This window comes from Silene latifolia, chromosome Y (assembly GCF_048544455.1).
Source record: "Silene latifolia isolate original U9 population chromosome Y, ASM4854445v1, whole genome shotgun sequence".
NCBI classification, from domain to species: Eukaryota; Viridiplantae; Streptophyta; class Magnoliopsida; order Caryophyllales; family Caryophyllaceae; genus Silene; species Silene latifolia.
Window position 1 is genome coordinate 200502511 of NC_133538.1, and position 12174 is coordinate 200514684.

General features: G+C 37.4%; 2 long non-coding RNA genes across 2 annotated transcripts; both read left to right on the plus strand.

The window, feature by feature from the left end:
* The first annotated feature begins 6676 nt into the window (after positions 1-6676).
* On the plus strand, positions 6677-7398 carry LOC141633327 (uncharacterized). Its single transcript, XR_012538106.1, has 3 exons — positions 6677-6939; positions 7010-7093; positions 7201-7398. It is a non-coding gene; the product is annotated as an uncharacterized LOC141633327 (long non-coding RNA).
* Positions 7399-9407: 2009 nt separating this feature from the next.
* On the plus strand, positions 9408-11519 carry LOC141633325 (uncharacterized). Its single transcript, XR_012538104.1, has 4 exons — positions 9408-9810; positions 10209-10301; positions 10393-10452; positions 11063-11519. It is a non-coding gene; the product is annotated as an uncharacterized LOC141633325 (long non-coding RNA).
* The last annotated feature ends 655 nt before the right edge of the window (positions 11520-12174 follow it).

A 12174-nucleotide genomic window follows, 5' to 3' on the forward strand; every position in this document is an offset into this window, starting at 1 on the left:
TATGGTCTTAAGAAAGCATATAGTAGTTGGAATCATCGCTTTGATCATGTTATTAAACAATATGGTTTCACTAGAAGTGTGGAAGAACCGTGTTTATACATGAAGTTTAGTGGGAGTAAGGTTGCATTCCTTATCCTATATGTGGATGACATATTGCTCATTGGGAATGATGTTCCATCACTCACTTCCGTGAAGGAGTGGCTAAGGAAACACTTCCAAATGAAAGACTTGGGAGAGGCACAACGAATCTTAGGTATCCGGATCTATAGGGATAGGTCAAAGAGGATACTAGCATTGAGTCAAGAAGCTTATATTGACAAAGTTCTTGACCGGTTCAATATGAAAGACTCCAAGAGAGGATTTCTACCTATGGGCCAAGGGATTACTTTGAGCAAGTCACAGTCTCCCTCCACCCCTAAGGAAATTGAACACATGAAGACCGTCCCTTATGCTTCCGTTGTTGGGTCTATCATGTATGCTATGATTTGCACTCGTCCCGACGTTGCGTATGCCTTGAGCATGACAAGTCGGTATCAAGCCAAGCCTGGTGAGAGTCACTGGATAGCCGTAAAGAATATCCTTAAGTACTTGAGAAGGACTAAGGATTCGTTCTTAGTGTTTGGAGGAGAAACTGAGTTGCGTGTAAGAGGTTACACGGACGCAAATTTCCAAACCGATCGGGATGACATGAAATCCCAATCCGGCTATGTGTTTATGCTAAATGGAGGAGCTGTTTGCTAGAAGAGCTTCAAGCAAAGCGTTACTGCGGATTCTACAACAGAGGCTGAGTACCTTGCAGCGTCTGAGGCTGCAAAGGAAGCTATTTGGATTAGGCAATTCATGGAGGGGCTAGGAGTAGTCCATTCCACCAAAGATCCTATCACTCTATATTGTGATAACAGTGGAGCTATTTTTCAAGCCAAAGAGCCTAAGTCTAGTAAAAAATCTAGACACATTGAAAGGAAATACCATGTAATTAGAGATTATGTGGAAAGGAAGGAAATTGACATTTGTAAGGTTGGGACAGATGATAATATTGCTGATCCTTTAACCAAGCCTTTATCAAAGGCTAAGGATGATGGTCATGTCGTCGCTATGGGATTGAGACGAGTACCATATTTTCTTTAGATTATGGATATGTAATAATTGGATAGTGTATCTTTTATTATATATATGATAATCACATTCATTGTTTTCGTATTCATTCTTTTATGAATCTTTTATTTAGTGTGACTAAATTTTAATACCTTGTTTATTTGAACAAGTTGTGGAGACAATGTTGAACACTATTCAAGTGAATAAGATGAACATTGTATTTTGTTCCTAGTCACTTAATGAGGTGACGTCTCGGAGTGACTAGATTGTAAGTCGATTGATGGTAGTTCAACACCATAAGGTCATATGTGATGACTGGTCGATTACATAGGCAGAGTGTGTGAAACTTTGCCGGACAGTGACCATTTAGAGAGTCCCTAAGTTCTATTATGGACGCCTGGTTATGGCAGGGATCTCTAAGATGTTCTAATAAGTCGATTCTTTTGACTGGAGACTATTATCTGAGCAGGTGCAGTTTTCGAGTGACTTTGGTTTTTATCCTAGGTCGTGCCGTGAAAGGAGGCCAAAAGGGTATTTACTAGGTCATGGTGAGCTGTATTGTGCAATAGGATAGATAGGGCATACAGGAATTGTCCACCCACGTTGGGTAACTATATCTCAAGGCCACTCGAGGAGTTAATGACTACAAATGCGTGGCAACGCTCGGAAGTAATCTGTGAGAGATTTTTCCGATCAGGTAGTCACACTCCCGATCGAGAAAACCACTCGCGATGTGTTCATGTGCAAGTGCGACCTGAAAGACACCTTGCATTGAGTGGGAGATTAAAACGGACAAGAGAATTGGTAGCGCACACCTTGTGTCGGACAAGTGGGAGATTGTTGGAGTTATTGTCCTCCACAATAGTGCGTTAACATATTAAATCTCATTAATGGAATATCATCAGATATTTATTTATTTGATCCTCGTCAGTTGATTAATGTAAATCGATAACGGCTGGCTGACTAGAGTTTGACGTTATTGTCGTGAGACGGCGGTGATCAACTGACCCCTTTCGGTCAGACCTAAAGGAACGAACCCCAATAGACAACTAATTAATTGTATGAGATACAATTTATTTAGTCCCTTGATTTGTAGAGTAAAAAGTTAGTCGATTATTTTTAGAGAGATTTCGAGTTGCGAACTCGAGGAGCGGCAGTTGTTATTTAATTATGCGATAATTAAATAATAAGTTTTGGGAAACGGATTTTAGTTAATTAACTGTTAATTTACTAAAATTGTACTAATTGATTAATGTGATTAATATTAGTACATAAATAATATGTGTAGTGGTACACGTATATTTACGGAGTGAATTGGACGAATTAATTATGGAAGTATTTAAACATGATACGATGTTTAAAGTAAAAATTACACGGATTTGTGCGACAAATATAAGAACCAACATGGACCCGTAAATGGTCAAGTGGACCGTGTAAAATAAGAGTAGTGGATGATTACTCACATAATCATTTCACCTTGTTTTGTATACTACCATAATTTATCTTATGTAAGAGTTTACATGTGATGTAAGATAAAAACATAAGACAAAATTTCTCCACTCCCTCACTCCACCTCCACTCGCCACTTCCCTTCCTATATACTCCATCTATTGTTCACTATTGACACTACCTCACTTCTTCACTCTACCTATTTGCATGTGAACAATTTTTATTCATCTCTCTAAAATAATTATTAATCACTACTAAGTTGTTAGTATACATACATTAATATTTACTAAGAAAGTTAGTAAAGTTACAATATTATCAAGGGTATAAAATTAACAAGTTACTAGTCAATACTTGTTATTATTTTGGGTTAGTTCTTGGGTGCAACAAGAAGGAGATCTTCTAGTTGAAGATTTGCAAGGAGGATCTTCCATTTGGTTTAAGCTCAAGAACAAGCTAGTAAGGTGAACTAGTTTGTGCCCTTTTTACCACAAATTCAATGTAAGGGAATTGTTTTTCCTTATACTTTCTTTTTATGCTTTCATATTAGCATGCATGTTACATAGATCACCTAAATGACAATTTATGAGATAAATTAAATTTAGTAGAGTATCTAATATGGATCTATGATCTTTCACGTTCATATTCCAAATCTCCGACAAGCCGCGCATACGACGTTCCTCTCTCATCCCAACCTTTTCATTTTCTGACGCCATTGACGAGCAACACCTCGCAACCATGAACCAACCACTTGCCAGATCTTTTGGCTATTGCTCTGGCCATCACATCCCGACAAACTTAAAAAAACTAAAACCTCTGGCTATTTCTCTAGCCACCACATCCCGACAACTTTGTCAAGGTTTTATTTTTTTTTAAATTGTTCTTCGTTTGTTGTAGATCTAGCTTTTAAATTTCGAATTTCTGTAAAGAAACATGAATCTTGAATATGGTTGGAAATGATGTCGGTTTTTGAGGTCGGGAACTGAAGGGAGGGTGGTGCGCCGTGGATGCCAGGGAGTTTAGTTGAAGAGTGTGGCGCGAGGAGGTGATATTATTCATGGGAGTATCACAAGTGTGCGGCAGCGGTGGCGCCGGTATGGTGGTGGTCAAGGCAGTGGTGGTGGTGGCCACAGTAGTTGTGGTGGTGGTGATGATAGCGGTGGTGGCTGTCATAGTTGGTTGCGAAGGTGCTTGTGGTCGAGTTCTGCTTGTGTGTGGTGGAGTTAGGGTCCGATGACGGTGGCGGCGGTAGGGCCAGTGACTGTGGTGACGTTGGTGGTGGTGGCGGGGGCAGTGGTGATGGTGGCGGCAGTGGATAATCAAAATACCATCCTAGATACACTCTGTATTAATACTAGATACATTTTGTATTACGACTGGATACATGTGTATCTAGTAGTAATACCATGTGTATCTGGGTAGTTCGTACGGTTCGCACCGTACTTTAGTTCGCACCTGACCCCAACCCTATATATATATATATATATATATATATAAAGAGAGAGAGAGAGAGAGAGAGAGGGGGATTCAATTGAGTCTTTCATATTAATTGAGTTCTTAAGTCCTCATCTACACCATTAGAAGAGAAAAGGTGGATGGTTGAAATTGAAAGCAGAAAAAAAAACACTTAACACTAATCAATTATTTAAGCACTCATTAATTTGCTTTCTCTCTCTAGCCTCTAATTAATGAATTTTAACCCCTAATTAATGACTTTTGAGTTTCTGAGATTTATAAGTATAACTCTGAGTTATAAAAGTGTAACGTTAACCTTAAAGCTGTTTGTATATAAAGTTGCAAAAGTGTAACTTTAACTTTTTTTTAAGTCGATTTTGTATATAAAAAATTATTTTTTTACAATTTTAATATTTTACAAGTGTAACTTTGATGCTTTACGAGTGTAACTGTGATATTTTAAGAGTGTAACTTTGACTTTTCAAGGAGATTTTGTGGATAAAAATTTGTATTTATACAATTTTAACCTTTTACAAGTGTAGCTTTGATACTTTACGAGTGTAACTCTAGTATTTTAAGAGTGTAACTTTGAACTTTTAAGGCGGTTGTCTTTAAAAAATTGAATTTATATAACTTTAGCATTTTACAAGTGTAACTTTGGTCTTTTTGAGTGTAACTTTGGTCCTTGATGAGTGTAACTTTGGTCCTTTATGAGTGTAATTTTGGTCCTTGTGAGTAGATCTAAGATTAAAAATCAACAAATTATATCAGATCTATTTTCTAGATCTAAGATTAAAATCAACAAATTTGTGTGTCGGACTAAAAGTACCACCTCCACCATTCCTTTGACCACCACAACCACCCGACAACAATAACTAAGACAATCTTTTCACCAAAAATTCATGATAATACGATTTTTTTAAAAAAAATCTACTTTATATTTACTAGATCTAACAATAAAATCAACAAATTATTAAGTAGATAAGATTAAAATTAAAAGTCTACTTCATATTAAGTAGATTTAAGATTAAAATCAAAAATCTAGATCATAATATTAAGACAAAGCCTAAGGGTAAATGAATTAGGGAAACAATGCATATTAGTTTTAAAAGTTTAATTACTACTCTGTATAATTTAAACTGAAATCTGAATATTAAAAAAAAAAAAAAAAAAAAAAAAAAAAAAAAAAACAACAACGACGGTATACAACGCCAGACCTAACAAACACAACAACAAACAAATCTAAAATTTGAAAAAAAAAATAAAAAAGGAAATTTAAAAGCAAGACGAGAAGAAAGAGAGGAGGAGGAAGAAGGCGTCGTGGTGGCTGTGAATCGTGTTTTTTTAGATATGTTATTTTTAATGGGCGGTAATGGTGGCTTCTGGGTGGTGGCGTGGGTGGATGGAGGAGAGAGGGGGCAGGTGTCGTCTAGGATTCCGTCAAGGCAGGGGAGTGGCAGAATCGTCGTCGGAGGTGGTAGATCTGAGAGGAGGGTGTTGTGGTGGTGGTGTTGTGGTGTCGGGTGGTGTGTGTTATGGTGGGTGGTGGTGGTGTGCGTGAGGGAGAGTGGTAGTGGTTGTCGAGGTGGTGGTGATGTGAGTGAGGTGTTGTGGTGGGGTGGTGTTGGTGTCGGGTAGGCGGCTGCCGTCAGTGGTGGGGGAGGTGCATGGTGGTGGTTGGTGTGGTGGTGCTGGAAAGAGAAGGAAAGAGGTCGGGGGAGGTGGTGGGTGGTGATAGGGGGAGGTGGTGGGTGGTGGTAGGAGGCGGTGTCAGGTGGGTGGTGGTGGTGAGTGTGAGGAAGAGATGAAGGATTTTTTTTTGGTTTTTTTAATTTATTTGGGTTTTAGAGAGATGAGGGGGTGGTAATTGTGTGAGATGAGAGGGAAGTGAATGGGAGAATAAATTATATATATTGAATTAGTGTTTAATTAATGTGGATTAGTAAGTATAGTGAGAGAAGTGTGTAAATGACCCATCATTATCTTACACCTTACCTTAAATGTGTATGCTCCAAGTTACTATTCACTAATGAATAGTAACTCCAACAATGAATAGTTGAACTTTAGGCGGGCGGGTCTGGGGCTTATTTAGCGGGTTGGTGCGGGTAATATTGATAATATGTATTGGACCTTGGCACCCCTCCTCAAGCTTCAGTCCAATAACCCCTTCAATCTCTACCCTCTATTCTCTCATCATTTCTCATCGACCACACAATTCCTGTCTCCCATTACCCTATTGTTCCAAGTTACTATTCACTAATGAATAGTAACTCCAACAATGAATAGTTGAACTTTAGGCGGGCGGGTCTGGGGCTTATTTAGCGGGTTGGTGCGGGTAATATTGATCATATGTATTGGGCCTTGGCACCCCTCCTCAAGCTTCAGTCCAATAAACCCTTCAATCTCTACCCTCTATTCTCTCATCATTTCTCATCGACCACACAATTCCTGTCTCCAATTACCCTATTGTTCCAAGTTACTATTCACTAATGAATAGTAACTCCAACAATGAATAGTTGAACTTTAGGCGGGCGGGTCTGGGGCTTATTTAGCGGGTTGGTGCGGGTAATATTGATAATATGTATTGGGCCTTGGCACCCCTCCTCAAGCTTCAGTCCAATAACCCCTTCAATCTCTACCCTCTATTCTCTCATCATTTCTCATCGACCACACAATTCATGTCTCCAATTACCCTATTGTTTCAATTCTCACCCACATATTACCTGCTCCCAACTCTCACTCTTCATCTCTCTATTTCCTGATTATTTTCAATCGAATGGTTTTGCTAGGTTGATCGAGTATATGTTGAAAGTCTGCTCGGATATAGACCACACTTTTTCCATTACCATCATCACTCCACCTTCTTCCTTTGTCTCTCAATATTTCTCTATTTCAATCTTTAGCTAACATGGTACGGTGATCCAAATGGCGTCGGTAGTAGTGGTAAGTTAATCCCTCAATCTGTAAATCTCTCATAATTTAGCATAAGTTGATTATGATTTTTTTTATTTAGTTGACATTCCTATAACGAAGATCACTGTAATGATGCCGACAAACAAATCATCACTTTAGACATCGTTCATGACGAAGCTGTAAGGTTTTCCTCTTTTCTCGATCCCTAATTGAATATCTGCTTCAATCAATGCCATTTTCCAATAGGTTTATCACTGATTTATGACATTTATCCCAATTTGCAATCTCCAGGTCACAAATGTCGAGGCTTTGATCCAAGTCGAGGTGAATGATTTAACTAATTGCTATCTTTTTAAGGGTTCTTTTGATTTACGTATTTGCCTTTTCGCTGTTTTCGTTGAGTTTTGAGGAATTTGGTGCTGTTGTTTTTTATCGAGTGATTTAATCGATTTGTTGTTGCACCAAACTACTTCATTAGTTGGTCAGGTAGTTTTACTTTAAAAAAATGTAACTTTTATCAATGTTAATGTTGATGGGGTTGAGGCAACAAATAATGACGGGTTCTAAGAGTGATGTTTTGGCCTGGGTTATGGTAGCCTACATTATGGTCTTTTAATTAAGTTCGTGATTATGTCAAAATTGGTTATGAGGTTAGGTTTTGGGTACCCATTCTGTAGATGTGCGCAATTCGGCTAAATTTGACATAACATTGGAATGGAAAAAATAATAATGATTGCCATTTTATGGCAGTTAGCTATGATAGAGATGTCTTAACTATTCATAAGGGCCTTTAGTATAGTAGCGTTGCTTGTGATCGAAGAACAATAACGAACATTTGTCTATCACAAAATGGGCCATTATTTTGTTGAAATGGTTTCTATACTAATATTACTATGAGAGGCAGCTAATTCAAGTTTAAATTGTTCTAATGCTTTATTGCATTGGATCCTCACTCTAACTGGTTTAGGTTTTGAGTGAGCAAGAAACGTGGATGCATAATTAATTGTGTTTTTTGATAGGTAGGTGATGTAGATGGGTACCTTGAGAGGACATTTATGAGCCCTGCTTCAATAAAAGCTGCAAATGTTATTCGTCAATTGATGGAAGATGCTGGCTTGGGGACGCGAGGATTCTCCCACTAATTTAACGTGTAAAATTATAGCTTCGTATGTTAAATTGTGTCTCGATGCAGGTGGGTGGACCCTATGGGTAATGTGCATGGCCGTGTTGATGGAATGAATGCAAGTGCACCTGCGCTGTTGATTGGCTCACATATGGTTATCTCATTTTCTTGCCTTTCATAGTTTCTGTTTGGATGATCTTATCAAGATAGTAGATTAATGTGTATCTGTTCTATTTTATTTATTTTTACATAGGACACTGTGTTAAACGCGGGAAAGTTTGATGGGCCATTAGGAATCATATCCGCAATATCAGCTCTGAAGGTATTGAAAGTCATCAACAAGTTAGAATCGTTGAGGGGCCCGATGGAGGTCAGTTATTCCGCTTCCTAATTCCTTGTACTCCCTCTGTATATTCTATTATTATACAAAAGTTGCAAGCTTGTAAAGATTATAATACGAATGTAGTTCTTATAAATCAAGCAGTAACAAACTTGATACTATCTCTATGTATATTTGAAAAAATGAATGGTAAAAAGTTGGCTTTGGTTAAGCACCAAAGTCAAATAGGGACGAAATCTGAGATGGAGGTAGTACTATATGCTGGATACTTTTTTGAAAATGTAAATACAATCCTGGTTGATACTTGCCATGGTTGATACTTGCCATTTTACTGGCGATTCCACTCTTTAAAAATCCTCACTGTTGATTGCATTATCTTCTTTGTTGGTTTTTGTCTGACTTCTTAGCTATTCAAGATTTCAAACTGCTTCATTGTCACTGTTGAAAAGTAGAATCTTTATCCTACCAAAAACGAGCTTTGACATTTGATTTTTCTTCCTCCCAATCATTTGTTTACGAGTCTGTGTAAACAAGCAATTGAGATGGGGGAGTATAAGCTTCTGGGTATTGAGATAACTTGACTATTAGTCCCTCCTTCCCAATCATTTGTTTACGTTTGAAGTCCGTCTAAATAAATGATTGAGGCGGAGGGTGTATAAGCTTTAGGCTATTGAGATAACTTGACTATTATTAATTTTGAGAAAGTTTGAGGTTTATTTGAGATTTATTTGTTCATAATATGGTTGAAAGTTTCACCTCAATGTATATGCTGTAGTTAAGTTGGGGAATATATTCTACTGAAAATTGGCACTTGTAGTGAAAATGCATTTTATGCTACTAACCAGACCATAGACTTGATCGTTTGTCAATAGCCTCCTGTAATAGAAAAGTGCCTCTTTGCCTTGAAATTGTAATAAATTTTATGCTACTGATCAGTTCGGCATAAATGGCTTACCCAATAAATACCAACTTTATACCACGTTTGTGGTTACTAAATCGTAACCGGATAAGAGAGTTGACCCGATGATGTAAAACGAGGTCCAATTTATGTGAACTGTTCAATCACGTTTGTTGACATTATTTTACATCATCTGTACTGTTAAATCCTAAAACGAGTAGCTTCACATAAATTTGACCTCGTTTTACATCACCCGAGATTCAAATGAGAAGGCTATTCCTTTTAATATTGAAAATTTACTTTCATTTGCACTGCTTGCCAGGAAAAAGATGCAAAAATGAAGTGTTTTCTGATTGAACCTCCCGACTCTGGCTTTTTCAATCGAGTAACGAAATAGGAGGCGGAAGGAAAGAGGTTAAGAAACCCCTTTGACTCTATAACTGAAGGGATTGGTATCAACAGATTAATTCAGATTTTGATGATGGCCAAGTTAGATGGTGCTTTTCGAGGTACAGACAAGGAGGCTGTTGAGATGTCCAGGTAGCTACTTGGCTTATTACATGAACGATTTCTAATTTATGCAGAATTCCTCGACCAATAGTTTACATATTTTTATTTTCTGTTTGGTATGTTATCTGTTCCACAGTAAATTTGTTTTTGTTGTTAGTGCTTTTGTTTTTTGAATTCATTTTGTTGATAATTCATGGCTTCAAATATATCATGTTGCGGATCTTAGTTTGTTTACTCGTTTTCGCTTTGGGCTCTGATTGATGAGTATTTTTTCTTTTATTTGGTTTTTCCTTTTCCTTGCTAATTGACCTCACCTCCTTCTTACTCCCGGTCATTGTCATCGTTCTTAACTTTCACAAAGCAAATGCATTTTCTTATTGTTTTAGTGAATGCCAGAATAAATTAATTGGTAATTCTCTACTTGATAGGTATGAGATGATGAAATCATTGACACAGCCTTGGAAAGATACTACGGTTCAAATTTGTCGAACCTGATAGAAGCGATCAAGAGTAATGTAACGGTAAGCTTCTTGCCTTCTAAACTGAGATGCATGGCATATTGGCATATATATAGCGTGCCTTTGCTAATGATTCTTGCTTAACTAAATTCAGGATGACCGATTAATGAGATCAATCCTCGGAAGCATGCCATCACTCAGTTTGTCCTAATCAGTAAGTAGTCTAAGTATATATGCTGCTTTACGTGTTCATGTACCAGTACTAGACAAGGCATGTAGGTCACTTGGCTGGTCGGGTCATTACGAGTTCAGGTTATTTCAGGGTGCATTGTTAATTGGGCATTCCGAGTAAGGGTCATGTTCGAGTCATCCAGGTCTCTTCTAGGTCAGCTGGTCAGGTCGTGCCTATTCAGAATTTTTTTCATATTTTATCATTTTGGATCGACTCCATTTTTTACCAACTTGCTATGGAGAAGGTCATTTCAGGTATGGGTCTGTTTCTTGAAGGGTTGGGTTTTGAGTCGGGCATTTGCGTTAGGGCCGATTTGTGAGGTCTAGATGCCACTTCCCCTGACTTTATTATGAGAGTTTTTTTTTTGCCCTGTAAATATGCATATATAGATCCCACAAACGGAATCCAACTGAACGTTAATTTAACAAATGGACCTTTACTTAAGAATAGATTATGTGGTCTTTGTAAGATGATTGGATGAAGTATATTGCAAATGACCTCAAATTAGCCAAATACAACAACAACTCCATAATCTCAAAATAATTTGGAGTTGGCTAGCTAACACTTTTCTTGTCCTCTTAATGTGATTCAGTTTTCTTTGTGAAGAAAAGGCAAGCTCAAGGTGGAGTGCGCTTGGCAGCTCTTCTCGAATAAAGACCTTAAATCCAAGATATAATAATAGTTACCAATTCCAAAACTGAGATGCAAAAGCAAAGTTATATCTGCAAAAGGGCCTTGAATCCAAGATATAATAATTATTGTGTAACACCGTCTTACACTATAATAGAGTCATTTTTATGTAAAAATCAAAACTCATTTCTTTAATTTGTGCATGTATTATAGTGGTTTACTGGAAACAATGAGAACGCACAAAAAATTTGGCAGGAAGCTTTCACTGTAAATATCAAAGTCATGATGTACTGGTGGTTGTACTCATTAGTTGACGGCACTTTAATTGTCGGCAATAGGGCTGGCCTCTTATGTATGCTGATTTCTTGGTTTGTTAATTAATTGGTAGTTGGCTATAGGCCTGGGCACTTATGTATGCCAGTTTATTGTTTTCTTTACATAATTTTCAAGTGACAAATATTCTTGTAGAATCAATGATTGTTGTAGCTCAATATTCTTTCATATTGCAGTATTTTGTATTATGTTTGTTTCTCACTTACTCTTAGGACCGGAATCAAGATAGAAACTATTTTTCTTATCAATCGAGTATACAGTTAATTTTTGATAAGTTCTTGTTTATATGGCCACATTATCATTTTGTTTGCTACAATGATCTAGGTACTAAATAATTCTTATCGGTTATTGAGACAAGAACTCAATTGTGAAAAACAATAGTCATAACTATTTCTGCTACATCGTTACTACATTGTACGGAAAATAGTGGCGGTAACTATGTGATCGGTCCGTTTCGTGTTCACAATTGAATAGATGTTGTCGTTGGGTCACGTACGAATCAAAACACAATTTATAGCTTCACAAACAACTCTACAATTAGTAAAGAGGCAAGTAAAGGTCGGATCCCGAGGGACAAGAATTGAGATGATATTTCTATTGAAACTAGTGGTGTCTTAGGGGTGTCACAATTTGGGTTGATGTAGAAGGTCACTAACTAAATAGCAATGAAAGTAAATAAGCAAGATGAAATAAAAGGGTTGTAAACAATTGATAAAAAGCACTAGGGTATCATGGGGTCAT